Source organism: Galeopterus variegatus, unplaced genomic scaffold (assembly GCF_000696425.1).
Source record: "Galeopterus variegatus unplaced genomic scaffold, G_variegatus-3.0.2 Scaffold116, whole genome shotgun sequence".
Classification (NCBI taxonomy): Eukaryota; Metazoa; Chordata; class Mammalia; order Dermoptera; family Cynocephalidae; genus Galeopterus; species Galeopterus variegatus.
This window is the reverse complement of record NW_007726227.1, coordinates 819,860-825,393: the sequence shown is the minus strand read 5'-3', so window position 1 is coordinate 825,393 and position 5,534 is coordinate 819,860.

Genomic DNA, 5,534 nt, shown 5'->3' with positions numbered 1-5,534 from the left:
AAAAAAAAAAAAGAAAAAAAAAAAAAAAAAAAAAGAACGGATGGGAAGTCAGGTGCGAACTTTCCCCAATACTCCCTATTTTGACCTTTCTGCGATTTTTCTGTATGCATATTGTTTTCATTTTTGAAGCCAAACATACTTATAGAGAAGAGTAAACATCAATACATGTTCACAAATTAATAACACTCATGTAACCAATACCTCCCAAGAATCGGAATATTAGCAGCCCCCTAGAAGCTGAAGGGCTCTGTTTTTGTCTGAATTCTTTTGCTGAAAATTATGACTGTGAGGTTCACCCATGTTGTTGTAGACGTAGACTGTTAATTCTCATTGCCGAATAGTGTTCTACTCTGAATACATCGCTATTTATTTATCAGTTCTACTGTTTATGGGCATATGTGTAGTTTCCAGATTTGGCTGATTAGAAACATTCTGATATGTGTCTTTTGTGAAAATACACAGGTATTTCTGTTGGGTGTATTCCTAGAAATGTTCCCTAGAACCCAGCGATTCCACTTCTAGAGATATACCCAACAAAAATGCCTAGTGACTTTAGTGTTTTCCAGAGTGGAGCCATTTGGCATGCCCACTGGCAGCATTATGACAATTTCAGGTGCCCACCTCTCACCTCCCAATACTTTAGAAGAGGCAGAAGTTTCTGTTCTATGGATGTGGGTAAAATGCCAGGAGGAGAAAATGAATCTCCCTATAACCGAAAAGAAAAGAATTAAAAAAATGTATTTTTTTTCAAAAGAATTTTAAAAATACATCAATCCATCTTTTTATATATATACAGTTCAAAATAAGTTGTAGACAATTAGCAGACGGGGTCTTTTTAGGTGCAATACCTCCCTACAAGCAGGAGAATGATTTATGACCTAACTTTAGAAACTTGAAATGCTCTCAAAATCTTACCCAGCTCTGTGGAGGAAAGATTCTGTGGACAAGACGTTCCCTCTACAGAAATTGTGACAAAGCACCAGTTACGGAGTGTGCGACAAAGTGGGATTGTTTAACATTTCGGGTGTGCCAACAATGTGCTCCTTAATTAGAAAATAGGGTACAAAGTGTTAGCAAGTGAAGAATAGCAATCGTTCATCACTCAACTTGACATATCTCCTTTGCAGCAAAGGCAAGAGAAGGGATCCTCTCTGCTCCATTTATTCTGGCTTTTGTCTAACTTCTCCGAGGAAGGACCAGATGCTCTAATGAGGGGAACCAGACACTGAAAATAGCTGGAGATAGGGGAAAACATGCTGACAGCTTTCCCCTCGAGAAGCCTACCTCCCCTCCCAGCTCCTCAGAGCACTTTATATGCATTGCCCAGCAGCAAGTCTTATTATTCCTTCCTGCAAACAGTAGAAAAGTGGTGCATGGAGGCTAAAAAGGCTCACTACAAGGGAAGCCAAATGTTCAGCTCAAAATAGAAACCGAGAGCTCTGGGAAACTCAGCCTGAGAGGGTGCTTTAATCTCCGGACCCTTCCATGTCTTTTTAGACAATAAGCCTTTCCCTGAAAGAATATTTTTTCCCCCTAATGACACAGCTGCCAACTCTCCCTCCAGGATGCTGTGAAAAGGTGACATTTAACTGAGGGAATTGAAACTCTAATTGACTTCTCCTGAAGCAGAAAAATAAGTGCCCTGCATTCCCTCTCTTGGCCAGATGTTTGTAATTGTCCCCTTGGGATTCTACCTAGAGGGAAGCTGGAGAGTCCCCTTGAATTGATCTACTTGCACACTCAAGATTTGTTTTCACAGCATGGTGGAAGACACGGAGAGCCCGTCTGTGTTAGTCCGTTTCTGTTGCTTATTACAGAAATACCTGAAACTGGGTAATTTGTAAAGAAACAATATTGATTGCTTACAGTTTCAGGGGCTGGGAAGTCCAAAGTCCAGGGAACACATCTGGGGACAGCCTTGTGGGCAGGTAGTGACTCTTCACAGCACAGCAGGGTGTCACAAGGCAGATGGCAAAAGCAGAGACAGCAAACACCTCCCTCTCTTTAAAGCCCTCAGAACCACGCCCACGACCACCATTAAACGATCAATGGATTAATCCATTTACTTGGGCATGGTCCTCCCAATCTAATCACCTCTTCAAGGCCGCACCTTTCAGTTCACATAATAGGATTTCTTACCCTCTTCACACTGTCACAGTGGGGATTAAGTGTTGGGGGACATTCAATCCCCAGCACTATCCAAGCAGACAGAAGGTTCAGGAAGAGGGTTCTAGCTCATGTCACTGGACTGGGACCAAAACAGCCCCAGAACCTCTTGCAGTGATAAGTAAGGAGCTTGAGGTGAATGCTTCATTTCCAGATCTGGGTCTATGGGGGGGCTTGTGATTATTTGGATTAGTTGTGTTACTTGCTTTGGATAATGGAATTTTAGCTGAGATGATGTGAGAAAAGTCTTGAAATGTACTTGTATAGGGTGTCTTGCCATCTGTGTTGCAGTCATCATCATGAGAAGAACATGCCCCAGGGAGCCTGCTGGTCCATGAGAGAGACAATGGACCCTGGAGCCTAGTCCAGCTGAGCTCAGCCTAAATGGACCGATCCCCAGCTACTTTGCAAACATGTTAGCAAGAGACAATTTATTGTTGTGAGCCATTGAGTTTTGGGGTAGTTTGTTACAGCTCATTACATCATAGCTGACTGATACAGGGCCATTGAAAAGAGAACAGATAGAGGCAGATTCTTAGTGTGCTGTGGATAATGCTTGCAAAAGCACTCAGCTTAGGATAATCACATAGCAAGCATCCAGGAACTGTGAGAGAAACTGAACTCAACAGAGCGATTTGTGCTTCACGTATTTTAAAGAATAGAGCCAATCACATTACACGTTCTGAATGTCTGGCCCGATTGTTGATATCTTCCTCTTAATTGACAGCAACTTTTCTTTCCTTTTCGTACCCTTTTCCAATGACTTCTTTACCATCTCTTCCTCAGTCAGTGTGTTGGCATCTATCTGTGACTAAATTCTGGGCTGAACTACATACCCACCACCTAGACCCTACAATTAATGTCTTGCTGTATTTGTTTTCTTACATGTCTGTCTATCTATCCATCCACCAAGCCGTCTTATTTTCTGATGTATTTAAAATAAGTCACAGGCATCAGTACACTTCATCCCTGTGGTGAATTCTGACAAATGCACGTATTCATCATTCCTGAAATTTTTCTCAGGCCCCTTCCCACTCAATGCTACTCCTATACCCCAAGGTAAACACTATTCTGATTTTTTTCCCACCATAGATTAGTTTTGCCTGTTTTTGAAATTAATATAAGAATAGACACTACACCTGATGTTAGCCTAAAGACTGAGAAGCGATTGTTTTCAGACATAATATAAACTGAATTATATGCTATGTAGTCTTTTGTATCCTTCTTCTTCCACTTAACATAAAATTTCTGAGATTCACCCATGTTGTTGTGTAAGGGTCCTCATTTTTAAGTGAATAAATAGACAAGATCTTTGGAGGTTGCTCTTTACCTTAAACTTGTGGGCTTCTATGATGTGCATATAAGTACAGTAACCACCTTTAAATAATACACTTGAACTAAATAGCCTCTGAATCAGGCATCTCTCCTGCTTGTCTGTTAAAGATCTTGTCCTTTGATTTTCATGTCCTTCCCCCACTCCACCCCCACCCCACTACCTGCCTTGTTTAGGGTTGATGAATCTTTCAAAACTGCAGAAGGAATTTATTGCTATTTGTCTCATAGGCACAGTGCTTTTGATCTACTGAGTTCAGTAAAATGTAAGAGCTGACCAGGCTTTTAGGATTAATTGCATCTGACTTTTCCCCAAGGAGCCATTAGCAGTATATCTTTGCAGAACTCACAATCATTGTATCCAAACCGTGGGTTAGTGGAAGTGACTGAGAGACTTGGCAAGTTGTTCTCACTTTGCTGTGGTTGGGCGATCCGAGTCCATAGCAGTGCATGGGGGAAAAAAATGAAAGAAAACAAGAGTTGAAGTAACGTAGTCCTCAAGATCAGCTAAATGCCAGTGCTCAGCCTATTCAACCACTTTATTTCCTATACTTAACTTGAGGTTTTAACTAGGCTGCTCCTAAAAATCAAAGCCACACTCAGTGTGGTACTGGATCTTCGTACCGTGTCAATTGAGCTAAGCTGGAACTACGTTTCCCAGAATTCCCTTGCCCGCGCACTTCCGGGATTGGCACGGACCACGTGACCTTTCGCGGGCCTCTGAAGGCGGAAGTGGTGCGCACCGTCTTCTCTCCAGATTTGAAAGGTCGGTGCGGAGCTCCGGGGGCTGCTGCGGCTCACGGAGTTGTCCTCGCTCTGCTGGCTCACGTTGTGGGCGTGGGGGTCCTGCTCAGCTTCTCGGACTTCTGGGCCAGGCTGCTTGCCCCCCTAGCCTCAGGCCCCGCGCTCAGAAGCGGCAGCTGTCCATAAACTGTCTAACCCGCTCCCTCCTGCGAGTGTAGACGCTCAAACCCCTGTAACACATCCCACATCTATAGCGTTCCTAATGCTGTCTCTCCGATTGAATCCCGAGTGGGTGCACTCCGTGATGCACATGCCCAGCACAGAGGATGTGCAGCATCCTCTGCTGATTCCTCTCCCCTTTCCTCCCTAACACTCCAATTTGGATCCGAGATCCACACTTCTCCACCGCGGCCAGGAGATCAGGGAAAGCAGGCTGAGCCCAGCCTCAAAGGTGACTCCTGGTGAACCTAAGCCATTCCTGGGGGAGAAATCACTGAAGAATTTCTGGAAAGTAGACCCTCCCAATAAAGAGACAAGCGTGGGCCATTTTCTAACGGCCCTTTTCTATGCTAATGGATATTGCCCTACAGTACTAACGCAATCTTGCCACCACAACAGACCCTGGCCTTAAGGTAATATGCCGTAGACGGAGCAATAGGAAGATGGAAGAAAGGGCTGGGGTCTTTGAAGACTCATTGAGCTCAAGGAACCAACCATGGAATAGCCAACTCGTCCCTGTTTGCCTGGGACTTTCCTGGCTTTATCACTGAGAGTCCTGTGTCCTGGGAAACCCCTCAGTACTGAGCATACAGGATGGTTGGTAACTCTAGCCCTGACTCAGGATCTCTTTTATGTGAGATACTAATTCCCTTTACTGTTTAAGCCATTTCATTTGTGGCTGTGTTTGGTGTTTGTGGCTGAAAGCAGCCTGAATGTTATGGGGCAGTAAAAGAAAATGTGCCTTTGTTTCTGGCAGCGGTTATAAAAGAAGTATTCTAAAAACTGTATTGATTAATGTCAATATCATTGGAAAAGTGCATTACTTACCTTAGAAAACTAATCTGTGTGTCAATTTTGTTTGTTTAAAATCAGTTTCGTTAATTTATGGGCAGGCATACTTTATATATTTTACCTAATTAAAAAAAAGTTACCAGTTGAGTGTGAATATGATATATTCAAAGATAGATATAGCTCTTCTATTTTAGGTATTTCTGTGTCTTTGGACCTTTCTTTAGCTCTGTTCTAGAGCAGGAATTCCCTTACATGAGCCAGATCCCCCCCCCCCCCCCCCC